At 31.8% G+C, this 15,724-nt stretch overlaps 1 long non-coding RNA gene across 1 annotated transcript; it reads right to left on the reverse strand.

The window, feature by feature from the left end:
• Positions 1-227: 227 nt before the first annotated feature.
• Positions 228-4,060, reverse strand: LOC129923467 (uncharacterized). Its single transcript, XR_008775435.1, has 4 exons — positions 3,896-4,060; positions 1,729-1,854; positions 1,306-1,374; positions 228-955 (listed from the first exon to the last, which is right to left on the reverse strand). It is a non-coding gene; the product is annotated as an uncharacterized LOC129923467 (long non-coding RNA).
• Between the last annotated feature and the right edge of the window lie 11,664 nt (positions 4,061-15,724).

Genomic DNA, 15,724 nt, shown 5'->3' on the forward strand with positions numbered 1-15,724 from the left:
TATTCTTATCCAAACAATATACATTTACAATGTATTTATGAATGTTAATTTATATTTATACAAATCTATATGGCCTAAAGATTATAGCGTATTTTGATGTGTGAATACCAAGTTACATTATTACATGAAAATAGTTTACTCATTTTTAAAATATTCTGGGTAATAAAAATAAAATACTAATGATACAATAAAATTGAAGCATTAGTAAAAAAAAAAAAGAAAAATTTCACCCAAGATCTATGTGAGCTCTGCTTGAAAAAAATCATTTTGAAATTAATTTAAAAAAAAAATTATGGTTCTTTAGTCAATGGAATGATAGCAGCAATTATTTAACAATTTCATGATTATCCATTCATTTCAATATACTTATAACTGAAAAATAATTCATAAGGTTTAGATACAACCATTTGAAATAATGATTATAATTTTTTTCTTAATTTGCTTAATCCAAATCTAATATAAACAAGATTTCCTCTGTCAAGAAACTTATGAGGGAACAACATGCATGTTCTTCTCAGTAAGTTTTGCAAAGGGAATTAAGAATATTTAATTGATGTTGCTTTTTTTTTGCCAACATTTTAAACCTTTGCACCAGGTTTTAGTTTTAAGGAGAATGCACCATATTTTATATGTTTACTTTTGTTAGATTCTTATTTTAATTTTTAAAAAGTAAAATTTCCCTTACCACTCATCCACTGCACTCCCTCTTGTTTTAATGGGGCTCAGATTAATAGTTTTTAAGTACAATATCAAACAGATTTAAAGAAATATTAAATCCAAACCTGTTGGCTGAATGAAAGGATATACATAAATATGTATAAAGCTTACAGTATAATATATATATCTTAAATTAAAATTGGTCCAAGACTTATTTTGCAACAAGATAGGATTTTCCTTTCTGGTGGTGCTATGCAGGAGTCCAACAATCTCATCTTTTCTCATAACAGAAAGTTATCTAGTTATAAAAATAAATAAAAGGATTTAAAAAAAAATAAAAAAATATGTGTGACATGTGTTGACCATGCTAAACGTATATATGTTATTAAGTATAGTTATATAATTTTGCCATTCTAAAAATAGTCTGTACCTAAAAGGAGCTACTGCGTTAATGTGTAGACCTTAATAGTTATGAATTATTACTATAGGTGTAGGCAGATGTTCAGTTAATTTGATGCACATTGAACTAATCTAAAAGCAACTATAACATATATTATGATTTACATTTTCATGGAAAACTAGTTTTTCAAAAATACAAGTACTTTAGCTTATGAGAAAAGTACATAGGGAAAAATTGCAGTACCTTACCTTTAAGAGGTGCAACCAATCATTGACTCCTCAGGAATGCATGCCTTTTTCTTGCATTTCCAAACATAACTGTAATTATACAATTAGGCATATTGGTTAATTTCTTTTGAAAACATTAAAATTAAAAAATAATATTATTAAATTGAAAACGTTGTTGTATCAAACATACAAATTATCAGACAATTTTGCCTAATTTCATCTAACAGTTTATTGTAAAGGAATGGCCTGCACAACAGCCAAGGTATATTAGGCATTCATGAAAGATGAATGTGCTTAAGAGTGTTATAAATAAAAAAAAAAAAAAACTAGAGAAAAATGTTAAATTCCATCCCAGATATTTGGATGTTGCTTGACCATGAAAATCACACAATTCATAACACATCTATTAGATAACTAAAATAAAAATTGTATAGTAGTACTTACATTAAATATTGAATGGATGCCAATATTATTAATGTCTGCCCAGAGAGTAGAAATAGTATAAGTATGATCCTTGAGCCATTCTGGTTCATCATCAAAACTGGTTGCCATGGTTCTACTTGTTAATAACTGAAACATTACAAACATTTTTTTTTATTTATAATTTATCACAGACTAGAATAGAAATATTGCCAGGAAAAATACCAATGGTTAGAATACACCTGATGCTACTTTTGTAGCCTTATTACTGGTTAAAATGCACCAAAACTTCATTAATTAAATCTGATAAGAAACATATATATGTATCACAAAAGTCCAAGTTTATCAGAGTGTCATAGCAAATAATTAACTAGATGTGAGTTTTATATTAAAGTACTGAATTTCAGGGGATAGATCCAACTTGACACCACATCATTTATTATTTCACGAACTCATGGGTCTGGGCATGGCATGGAATGGAAACTATTATTTAATATATATGGGGTGTAGGCAAGGCATGGATTATAAATTGTCTTGTATAGATTAGACTGGGTAAAACTGCCAATCGAAGGTAACTTTTACTGATAGATCTGGATCAATTATAAATTTATGGGACCTAGGCCTGCATAAATTTTATCCCTTATTTATATATTTTATGTACATATATAACTAGTCTAGAATCTATAATTATATCTTAATAATAATTTTTGTAGATGTCATATAATATCTAACATATTAAATATAGATCAGTAGATTTAGAATTTTAGCTAGTGAATATTTTTATATTCCTAATCTGAACTGGATCTATATATCTAGAATTTAGATCAGTAGATTTAGTATTTTAGGTAGTAAAAACCTTTATATTCTAAATCTAAACTGGATCTAGATCTAATTATTCTAGAAGCTTAGATCTAGAAGACTAGTTGTCAAGATTTGACTACACTATGGCTAATGCACTAGCTTAGTAGGCCTACTAGATAGATCAAGAGACATAGCGAGTACTAATAGACTCGTCTTGCCTCGTTGGGCCTCTCAAATCAGCTGCAGACTTTAGAGACAATTTAGGAAGGTGAATATCGATCCAATTCAAAGATCTACAATCTACATGTTAGAGTCTAGCTAGAGATGCTAGATCTAGTGACAATCTAGTCTAGAAGGCTTATCAATTAAAAATAAAATCAATCATTTCTAAAGTTGTAAAATTATATGTAGATCTAATCTATCTATTTATAATATAATAAAAATCTATGTCTACTTTTTAAATATTTAAAATGATATGGCTGATGATATTAATTATTTTAATTGAGACATTGACATACTGTCACATACAAATAAGTAACAAAATAATTAGATCTTATACTAACTCATAGACTTAGACTCATACCGTATTATATTAAACCTTCGAGTTTACGTTCCACTATCTTGACTTGACTATATTGTCAATATTGACTAAATAAAGGGCACTATGATTATAGATGTAGATTATTATCTATGATGATGATGTTTATCAACTGGTAGATCTATAAGTAGTATCGTCACTATAAGTATTAATCAGTATAACCACTGCATTCGTTTCATTCACTGTCTGTATCAATAATCATGTGAAAGTGAAGTCTAGATTTAGATAGAATTGATAGATTATAGATCTACTATTAAAAAGTATTAACTATACTAACTATACTCTCTATAGTGTCTATACTATAGTATAGTATAGCCAGTATGACTCGTATGAGTATACAGTAGTCAATAGTCATATACTGTAAAAGTGTATATTAAATATAAGTATAGCTATAGACAGACTAGATGATCGATAGATCTAGACTCTAGACTAGATCTATAAATATTAATATTCATATTGATCTCATGTATGATATAGATAGAGTGGATCTCATGACTGTCTATATTAGATCTATTGATTTTTTTTTAAAACGTTAAATAAATCTAGACCTTAGTCTTTAACTTTAGTCTAGATGTTGTAGATCTATATTATTCTAGATATTATACAAGAGATCTAGTTCGGTTTTTAAAAAATTCGCATTCGAAATTTTAAATACCCAGATTTAAGTATTTATATACCCATATTGGTAGGTCCGAGTTAATCATTTATTAGATCTATTAAAGCATGTCGATATAAAATATTATTATTTTAAAAATATATTATTATATAAAAGATATAGTTATGAATATTTACTTTAAAAAATTAAACAAATGAATTTTTCACTTTTGCCAATTAACACTCTGGCTAGCAAAAAGGATGACTCCTCAATACTGTGAAAAGACGATAACTGCATGAGTTGGTTTGGAATTGTATTTTGTAAGACTAATTTTCAAAACATATCCTTCATGAGAGAGAACGAAAAAAAGTTGTCAAAAAAAAAAAGCTGGCTGGACTACGCAAATAATGGACCAGCCTCTCTCACTTGATATCTTGTTAAGAACATTGGTGACCGGGAAAAGTGCATGGTTTGGTTGCGCGGGACAGATGATAATAATGACATGTACATAAAAAAAAATTCCAGTTTTTGTGTAAAATACCCAAATGAGAAAGTACTGGAAACACCTATTTTAACGAAGTGGCCTTAAAAAAAAATCTTTTGTGACGATCCATTATTCAGGGAAATTGTATCTATTTTATCAGATAGTCAGAAAATGGATAAAGTTTTTACAGATCTAATAAAATATAGTGTGGGGAAGTTTTACTCTCAATGAAGGTCAATCCAAGTGGCTCTCGGAGTAAATTTCTTCTTTGGCATCCTCATCGATTTTTCAAAATGGTATGGTGCGCGAAAAAAGATGCGCGACGGCACTCTGATCATAAAATCTCGAAGCTGGTGTTCCATTAGTATAGTTCCATGATTATATCTAGACTGGCAACCGGAAATAAATTCTTATCCGCGACTGATCGTGAACATTGTGTAGAAAGTTGGATCAAGGCGTTGTTTTGTCAAGTAGTTCAAAGAAGTCAAGTTGTTGTTTTTTTCAACCCTAACCTATGTAACATATAATTTAATTTTAAGATCTAGATCTAGTAATTGAACATCAAGATCAAGATCTTATTGTCTTATTATGATCCAAGAAACTACAAACCAGTACATGTCTAATACTAGAAAACATAATATGTAGCGTCACAATAAACAAATTAGATAAATGTAGGGTCTTTTCTCCATAGGAGCATGGCTTTAAAAAAAATGTAGGTCATATGAAAACCATCTAATAGGTCTGATTGAATCAAAGGGATTAGATCATAATAAATGTGTTTTTTTAATATATATTTCTCTAAAGCATTCAATGAAGTTCACTACCATATCTTGCTATAAAAAAATAAAATATGTTGGTCCTACTGGTCCAATGTACCTATGGAATCAAGATTTCTTGATAGTAAGAGAAAAAAAAGCTAATATTTTTTTGTTTTGTTAACATGAACTTTCAAAGTTTTGGTCATAAAAACAAATGATTTTACATCATTTATCTTATGCACAAAAGTTGTGTAATAGTAAATATGACTTGTCTTTAATTTATCTATTTTAAAAAAATGTGTAATATTTTTTGACTATTCTACAAAACATTAAAAAGGTATATGTATAGAGCATGCTTAGATATGTAAATCATTAGCATGTTATTTTAGCAAAAAATATTGATGATGTGCACTTTTTATTCTGACTAGCAGTATTCTTACTGGCTTGAAAGCAAATTAGATAAAAACTGTACATTCTGTTGACAAGCTTAGAAATTATTTGTTTAAATTGCTTATTCTTTAGTATGAGATAATGCTTCAATATAGGGACTCAAACATTATGAGTAACTGATAGTTTTTAATTATTCTTATAAAAGGGATGGGAATGACATAGAGAGAGTGTGAGCTTATAAAAATGGTGCTCAGGTGTATTGTTTTGTAATAAATAATTGTTTAGTAGCTTTTCAGGTACTGCTAGTTAGAATGCTATGTAATATTATAATGCAGTTTGTTATAATTATAATTCATTGTGTTATATAGTTGTATTTATATTTATTTGTAAAGAATTAAGTTACTCTGTAATATTAGACATCATTTTAAGTCTTTCCGTGTAGCAAATATATTGCACTATTATTTAATTCCTAGCAGTAGATTATGTAATTTATTGAAAGATATTATTAAAGAGCTTCCATAATAATGCTTCTGTACTTGTTATTTCATAATAATTATAAGAATCTTTATTATCCAGGAAGAAAAGCATTTACATTTACTATGTAAGAAAAGTATATATTTTTAGTAGCATAATAAAAGAGCTCTTAACATTATATTCTAAAAAAATGTATTACACTTGCTTATAGCAATAAAAATATTTGATAAGATCTTTTGCACAAAATAATTTTAAGATAAAACTTGGTAAATCACTAAGGGCAAACTATTACACAATTCCATTAAAGAGTTTGTAATGTGGGCTTATATACTTGATTAGGACTGTTGCATTGCAGGATGTCTGCTGCTAATATAGTCTGGTCATCATTGCTTTGACGCAGTTTTTTTATTCATGATACTTCTTATGTTGGTTACTGGTCTCCACTGTCTCTAACAGCCAGTCATCAAATTATTGTTTGCTAGTAATTTTGTTATTATAATCTTATTTAGTAGCCTACTAGCCCAATTTTGCATTTTAAAAAATAAAACAGAAGCGCGATGTCATAGGCAAAATTTAAGTTAAAGCTGAATACATCTATTAAGGGATTTTTTTAGCTGAAGGCCAAAATAAGCTACAATGAAAACATTTTATAAAAAAAGATAATCATTATGCCCGCCTGACATAGATTTAATAGGCACGATTAGAAATATAATAATACAGAAAGGGTTCTATTAATTATATAGGTTATGGCTGAAAAAAAAAACAAGCAAACTATAAATACTTTTACTTTTATACTGCTTATCTTATCTTCTTATCTTGTAGGCTATAATACAGACGTTACTTCAAAAAAGAAGATGATTACGTTCTACGCGTCATGCATTTAGTCATACATATTTACCAATGACTTAAACTCTGCCAAGTCACTGGTTTTCCTGGCTAGCTCAGGCAACCTATTCCATGCTCTAATAGCACTACAGCTTATAACTGCTGTATAACGCATACAAATCTATCTTTTCTCAAATGTTTCCCATAATAATATGTTCTATATCGTCCAGTCTATGTATATATATGGGTCTACGTTTATTTCCTAGTGTAACTGAACAATTCCAAGGGAACATTCGCCATAGTTGACATAAATCTAAATCCAAGGCATTTCATCAGTTAATATATATGTGTGTGTATATGTGTGTGTATATATGTGTGTATATATGTGTGTGTATGTGTGTGTATATGTGTGTATATATGTGTGTGTATATGTGTGTGTATATGTGTGTGTATATGTGTGTATATATGTGTGTATATATGTGTGTGTATGTGTGTGTATATATGTGTGTATATATGTGTGTGTATGTGTGTGTATATGTGTGTATATATGTGTGTGTATATGTGTGTGTATATGTGTGTGTATATGTGTGTGTGTATATGTGTGTGATTATTTGGATTATTATAACAATATTCTAATATTGTTTAACTTGGATTATTATAGCAATAAATTCTAATCTGTTTTAATAGTTACTTGTGTCCAGTTTTAATTTTAATTTTTCAATGTGCAAAAACCAACGAAGAACACAGACAGCATGAAATCATAATAGTTTTTGTAAAAAGATGCGAAAAAGCTTTGTCAAGAGACGTTCGGATAGTTTGGCAGTGAAACATGCTACGAATCTGACTTAAATTAAAAGCCGAAGCCTATCTCAGGAATTAAAACAAAAAATAATCAGTTCTCATAATATTTAATAATACAATTTTTGAAACCTCTGAGCTTCACTATCCCCTGCTCCATATGGAAATGAAGGACAATAAAATCTATGGCATGTGTTTTCTAGACGGCACAGTATTTGTGAGTCAGTCATGAGCCAGATTTGTGCAAATGTTAGTACTGAGAACATGACATACCTGCTGTGCATGCGGTCTCGTTTTGATCAAACTGCATTCGATTCATGTATATTATAACACTGCAATGTTAATTAAGTAATGTGTTGGTGTAGTAATGCAGTGGTACAGTAATGTACTGGTATAGTAATGTAGTGGTATGAAGTAATGTATTGGTATATAGTAATGTAGTGGCATAGTAATGTACTGGTATAGTAATGTAGTGGCATAGTAATAAAGTGGTAAAGTAATGTAGTGGTATTTAGTAATGTATTGGTATATAGTAATGTATTGGTATATAGTAATTTAGTGGTATAGTAATGTAGTGGCAAAGTAATGTAGTGGTATAGTAATGTAGCGGTATAGTAATGTAGCGGTATAGTAATGTAGTGTCAAAGTAATGTAGTGGTATAGTAATGTACTGGTATAGTAATGTAGTGGTATATAGTAATGTAGTGGTATATAGTAATGTAGTGGCATAGTAATGTAGTGGTATAGTAATGTAGCGGTATAGTAATGTAGCGGTATAGTAATGTAGTGTCAAAGTAATGTAGTGGTATAGTAATGTACTGGTATAGTAATGTAGTGGTATATAGTAATGTAGTGGTATATAGTAATGTAGTGGCATAGTAATGTAGTGGTATAGTAATGTAGTGGTATATAGTAATGTATTGGTATATAGTAATGTCTTGGTATATAGTAATTTAGTGGTATAGTAATGTAGTGGCAAAGTAATGTAGTGGTATAGTAATGTAGTGGTATATAGTAATGTATTGGTATATAGTAATGTCTTGGTATATAGTAATGTATTGGTATATAGTAATTTAGTGGTATAGTAATGTAGTGGCAAAGTAATGTAGTGGTATAGTAATGTAGCGGTATAGTAATGTAGCGGTATAGTAATGTAGTGGTATAGTAATGTAATGGCAAAGTAATGTAGTGGTATAGTAATGTACTGGTATAGTAATGTAGTGGTCTATAGTAATGTAGTGGCATAGTAATGTAGTGGTATAGTAATGTAGGGTATAGTAATGTAGTGGTATAGTAATGTAGTGGTATAGTAATGTAGTGGTATATAGTAATGTAGTGGTATATACTAATGTATTGGTATATAGTAATTTAGTGGTATAGTAATGTAGTGGTATAGTAATGTAGTGGTATAGTAATGTCAAAGTAGAAAAGTAAAGTTTCCCTTTCAGACCTTGCAATCTATGGGGCAGATGATGTTAAGATCATCTGTTTCTATGGCAAACTGTTAACGATAGGGTGTCATGTGACAAAGTCTAGGGGTTAGAGAAGAAACTGTGCTTTATACAGACTACTTTGATCAGTAGCAATACTTTTGAATTCTTTGCACCGGATACGCCCAAAAAAAAACAAGCGATAGAAAAAAGATTACTTTAAAAAAAAAAGCTTATTTAAGGAAAAGAATCGCAGAATTGTTAATTTTTAAATAAATGGCAGGGTTTACCTCTTATTATGCTATATGCAGCAACATTAATATAGTTTTGATAGGGATTTATAGTTAACAGGAAGAAAATATGTTAGTTGTCGAGTAGATGGGATGGTTATAACAACTTTAAGATAGTTACTTTTAAGGAATAATGTCCTCTCGATTACATTCCTATTTTAATTCCAATCTCAGCTGACCATATATTTTTCCTATCTAGACTGTTCAAATATTTCATTTACTGACATTTCTATAAGAATGTATATATATGTAACTTGTATAAAAAAAACTTCAGCGAACATTCACTTGAAAGAACAATTTAAAAAAAAAATAATTTAACTATTCGAAGTTGAAAATCTTTACTGTATTGATAAAGTTCAATAAAACACTTTTGTAGGCATACTTCAGAAAGAGAGTGGTTCTTCTCGTAGAGCATGTTTTCATATAGTTTAACTCTTTCTCTCCGTAATTATTTTCCCACGTTTCGACAAATTTCTTCATTTTGCTCAATACTATTTCACTATACTGTTATGATTAAGCTTCAATAGCTTTGTAGTTTGTTATCAGAAAATGTTTTATTTGGTATAGGATTAAAGGGGAAAGCATGCTCTTTTTATATAATACAAAATAAAGTTTATAGAATTAAACATTAATTTAAGTTAATGAGGTCAAATCAACGAAGGAGAGAGAGAGAGTTTAAAGCCTTTTTTTATTACACAGCTATACTGTTAAAATAGTATACACGGACAAATATGATTGTATGTCTCTACAAATTTCAAAAGTCCCTTTGCCCTTGCTGAGAAAAAAGAACGCAAAAGAAAACCTATATAATTAACAGAATCCACTAATAAACAAGATTACAAAGAGAGTTTGTGTTACACAAACTCAGAGGCGGCCCCCGTCGAAGCCGGATCCCTGTCGGATCTGCATATTCGCAAATAATATTCAAGAGGTGATTTAATTTTGATGTAAAATGTTTTACACGTTTCGGATGTTCCTTCAGAATTGAAGATAATTACTTCCTAGTCCAAACCTCCCGCAGGACGACGGGGGATGGGAGCGGGCAGGGTTTGAACCCTGGGCCATCCATAAATCTGAACGACAGTCCAGCGCGCAAACCGCACGACCAGGCAGCCATCCGATGGTCAAAAGTAATAATGTTTCAAAGATTCATTTGCCGTAAATTTAAATTTAATAAAAAATAGTAGATTAGTTTTAGTATATTAAAACATTACAATATTGATCAAAACGTTTGGAAATGAAAATCTACACTTTTTTTTACACTTTAAGTTTAGAAAAATTAAATTCTACATCTTAATCTAGTCTATTTTAGTCTAAACTAGATCTAGAAATTCTAGATCTAGACTCTAAAATAATTTTAATTAGAATATAAATCCAGATCTAGATATACTGTAATAAAAATCTAGATCTAGTTTAAAAAATCTAGATTAGATCTAAATCAAAATATCATTCCTTTTTTAAACGCGAGTCACATAACGAGGCTTAATAAACATTACTATGCCGAGTTCTTTTTTCATTTCGTTTGAAGAATTTATTCCATATAACGTCAGAGGGAAAAAAAAACACTACGTCACACGGCCTAGCTAGACTAAAAATCGCCTTCATCTATAAGAGCCATGTATTGAGTGTTCATAGACTTTGGTGCACCGAGTGCGTCCTTTAAGCATTTCATTTAAAGAATTCATTCCATATGACGTCAAAGGAAAAAAAACACTACGTCACACGGCCTAGCTAGACTAAAAATCGCCTTCATCTATAAGAGCCATGTATTGAGTGTTCATAGACTTTGGTGCACCGAGTGCGTCCTTTAAGCATTTCATTTAAAGAATTCATTCCATATGACGTCAAAGGAAAAAAAACACTACGTCACACGGCCTAGCTAGAATAAAAATCGCCTTCATCATTACGAGCCTTTTATCGAGTGTTCATAGACATTGGTGCACCGAGTGCGTTCTTTTAGCATTTCTTTTAAAGAATTCATTCCATATGACGTCAAAGGAAAAAAAAACACTACGTCACACGGCTTAGTTAGACTAAAATATGTTTTCATTAATACAAGCAATTTTTTCGAGGGTTAATAGACATTGGTGCACCGAGTGCGTTCTTTTAACATTACATTTAAAGAGTCCATTCATATGACGTCAAAGAAAAAAAATTCCATTACCTCACAATAGGCTAGTACCGGTACCATAAAAAAAAATGTCTTTATTTACACGAGATATTTAACGAGGGTTCATAGACATTGGTGCACTGAGTTCTAATAGAATTTATTTAAAAAGGATCAAGCCGCATTGTTTTTGCGTTTTGTCTGTCAGTCGGTCTGTCCGTCATCTTGATATAAAAAAAAACAACTAAAAGTTATTAAAAATTGATTAACCTTTATTTTACGTTTCAAAACATCGCAATAATTTTTAGGTATGAACACAATTGAAAATTTTATATAATAGATTGTTCCGGATGTTTGTATAAATAGTAAAAGAAAAAGAGAATTTCAGATAAATGTAATACCGTTAATTAAATTTTTTGGATGGTCTCGTATAAAAATTAGATGTACTACAGCCACGTGGAGAGATTTTCATACCTTACTTTGGTGTTTGGATTCTGTTTTCCTTAAAAATCGGAACATAATATTAACGATAATTAGATTTTTTAATGTTTTAGGTAGAAAGTTAAATGTACTGTAAGAGAGTAGTGAGTTAAAATATTTTTCATAAAAATCCGTAAAAACATTATTTCGTAAATGAGAAGATTATTTGTTTATTAATTAGAAGAGGGAGTTCAAACAATTATTTGGCGTTAGTAGATTTTTAAATAAATTCGGAAATTTCTGGCGACGATTTGTAAGAAACAAAATCCGGAACTTTCTTTATCGATTACAAAACTTCTATGTTATGTTTTACAAGAAAATTAAATGTCTAAAAAGTAATTTTCAGTAATCAATTCTAGTAAATTACTTTTTTTAAAAGCCTTATGCGATTTCAAACAATCATTAGGCATAATTCATGTTTTATAAAACAATATCCGGAACATTTTTACACTTAATGAAATATAAGTCAGTATAGAGATTTTGATTTAGCATTAATATGCTATTTACATAAAAAACGGAACAACATATTATTGATAATGTGTTTTTGCAACGTTTAAGCATGGAAATTGAATGTAATATAAGTTAGAAGAGCAAACAAACATTTGTTGGCGTTGATTAGTTTTGCACAAAAAAATCCGGAACAATCAATTTTAGATACTTAAAACTATTGAGATTTTATGGGAGGAACATTAAAGGGTAAATCAGATTTTCAATAGCTTTTAGAGTTCTAGTTTTTTAAATCTAATCGTGACGGACAGACCGACCAACAGACAAAACGCACAAAAATAAGCTTCTTTTATTCGGATGGGGGCACTAAACAAAAAATAAATAAAATCTGATTTTTAAAAAAAAGTTTAAGGAATTGGTTTAGCACCTGATCATGTTGCGACGTTACGCTACTGCACGAAAATCGCTGCATAAAAAGTCCATTTAAAAAAATGTGCGTGATATTTACATACAAAGTGCATTATTAGCCTTTATAAACAAACAGAAATGTTTTCTTTTAATTTTAGCAGCTAGTTGACCAGAAAAAACGTCTTTAACTATTATTTATATTTGTTGTAAACATTTCCTGTACATTTTAAAAATATATTTGACTTAGTGATACTGAAAATACACAAAAATTGTGCATCTTTGTTAGCATATTGTAACATTGCCTCCCTTACATTTACGTAATTGTTTTAGAATTGGTGTATTTTTATAAACAAATCGCTTGCATAATTAATTTTATAAATTAAACGGTTTGCTTTTAGAAAACCAAAAGTAGCCGTTGCACCTAAACTTTTCAAGCCGGATTTAATGATGAAATAATATTTTTCATATCTCTTCTAGTTTTCGAGATCTGAGTGTGACAGACGGACAGACGGACAGACGGACATTTTGCACAAACCTAATAGCGGCTTTTTCCCCTAACGGGGGCCGCTAAAAAGTCCAAGAAAGAAGCCAAATATTACAAAGATCATAGTAGATTTTCATTCCAAACTTTATTAACTGTAAACTCAAGTAAAAAAAAAATAATCTCACCTAGAATTACAGTTTTAACAAACAAGTGAGGAACAAAAAGACCTTTGTGTTTTGTGAAATGATTTTTCAGAAATGAAAAAAAAAAAAAGATAAGCATATGCTTTCTCTTCTCTTCACACAATATTTAATATCAAGTTGCATGTGACATTATTAGTTAAATTAATCTCATTACAACAGTTAATAAGAGATTAGATCTTATTGTCAAATTAATAACATTGTTGTCGAATCAGTTTCTGTAATTGTCAGATGTGCTTAAACTACTTCAAGATAAATCGCTTCTTTATAAACAACATACTCAGAAACAAACACTAAAAGTATTTTTTTTTACACTAGTGCTGCCATAGAGAACTCCAAATAAACATTTGAAAATGAACTTTACATTCGGGATAGTTTCTAAGATTTAACCTATAAAACATATTTTACAAAATCATATTCAAGCAGCCTCTGTGCTGACGTTCTATCTGAACTATTTGGTTGAAAGGTTATGCTCAAAAATGCTTTAACATTGTCCGTTGAATCGGCAGGCAGTTCGTATATGGGAGTCTCCCCCTGTCCTATCTTATATATTGCAGTGGCAGGCTTAAGTTTGTAAAACGGTGGTTCTTTGGTCATCATCTCAACCACCGTACACCCAACACTCCTGCGAGGAAGAAGAAAGCTTAGTTAATGTTTTCAATGATCGCTGCATACATCATACGACCGTTTGGTTTTTCGATTGATTTTTGTTTTGTCATCGAGCTTGAGTGTGTATTCAGGATTTGATGTTGAATTTTTAACTATTGAAAATTCGATCGCAAAAATCCTAACAAACAAGAAACTTACAGAGCGAGTTAATATAAGCGCTTGTAAAATACATGTAGGTTTATCAGATAGCCTCTGATTTAAGAAGAAATTCACAATCGACCACGGGCCTGAGGGCTAACATCCAGCCTGTAATAGAACGGACTAGAGGGCTAACATCTAGCCTGTAAGAGTACGGACTGGAGGGCTAACATCCAGCCTGTAAGAGTACGGACTGGAGGGCTAACATCTAGCCTGTAAGAGTACAGACTGGAGGGCTAACATCTAGCCTGTAAGAGTACGGACAGGAGGGCTAACATCCAGCCTGTAAGGGTACGGACTGGAGGGCTAACATCCAGCCTGTAAGAGTACGGACTGGAGGGCTAACATCCAGCCTGTAAGAGTACGGACTGGAGGGCTAACATCTAGCCTGTAAGAGTACGGACTGGAGGGCTAACATCTAGCCTGTAAGGGTACGGACTGGAGGGCTAACATCTAGCCTGTAAGGGTACGGACTGGAGGGCTAACATCTAGCCTGTAAGAGTACGGACTGGAGGGCTAACATCTAGCCTGTAAGAGTACGGACTGGAGGGCTAACATCTAGCCTGTAAGAGTACGGACTGGAGGGCTAACATCTAGCCTGTAAGAGTACGGACTGGAGGGCTAACGTCTAGCCTGTAAGAGTACGGGCTGGAGGGCTAACATCTAGCCTGTAAGAGTACGGACTGGAGGGCTAACATCCAGCCTGTAAGGGTACGGACTGGAGGGCTAACATCTAGCCTGTAAGGGTACGGACTGGAGGGCTAACATCTAGCCTGTAAGGGTACGGGCTGGACGGCTAACATCCAGCCTGTAAGGGTACGGACTGGAGGGCTAACATCTAGCCTGTAAGGGTACGGACTGGAGGGCTAACATTCAGCCTGTAAGGGTACGGGCTCTACGGCTAACATCCAGCCTGTAAGGGTACTGACTGGAGGGCTAACATCCAGCCTGTAAGGGTACGGACTGGAGGGCTAACATCTAGCCTGTAAGGGTACGGACTGGAGGGCTAACATCCAGCCTGTAAGGGTACGGGCTCTAGGGCTAACATCCAGTCTGTAAGGGTACGGACTGGAGGGCTAACATCCAGCCTGTAAGGGTACGGACTGGAGGGCTAACATTCAGCCTGTAAGGGTACGGGTTGGAGGGCTTACATCCAGCCTGTAAAGATGTTGTTTTTTTCTGTTCCCTCTCTGAATAATATATGTATAGATGCTTAGTTTCCTTATACATGAAGATTGCGTGTCTGAAACGTACACAGTCGTTAGACCGAAACAAAAATGGACATCATAGATTTAATGTTATATTATCCTACAAAATACCTTTATAGTTTAATTGTTTTAAAACATGGCCATGATATTTTTCCAATGACTGAAGAAACACAGGAAACGCCCCAGGTCTTGAGTTTAAAATGGTACGTAGTAATATATCAGCTCTGTCTACCCGTGTGTGTGCTGCTCTGATCCTTTCCAAGTCCGCAAAGTTGATCTCTTTGTTTTGAAATAGGAAATTTGCAACACTGTCGGCCTCCAACTCATCTCTCAAGTAGATAAAATTTTCTTGCACGCATTCTAAATCTTCTCGGTTCAACATCGCTAAACATTAATAACATCACTGCATACACAAAGTGTGAATTTTTAAGATAGT

This window comes from Biomphalaria glabrata, chromosome 16, assembly GCF_947242115.1.
Source record: "Biomphalaria glabrata chromosome 16, xgBioGlab47.1, whole genome shotgun sequence".
Lineage (NCBI taxonomy): Eukaryota > Metazoa > Mollusca > Gastropoda > Planorbidae > Biomphalaria > Biomphalaria glabrata.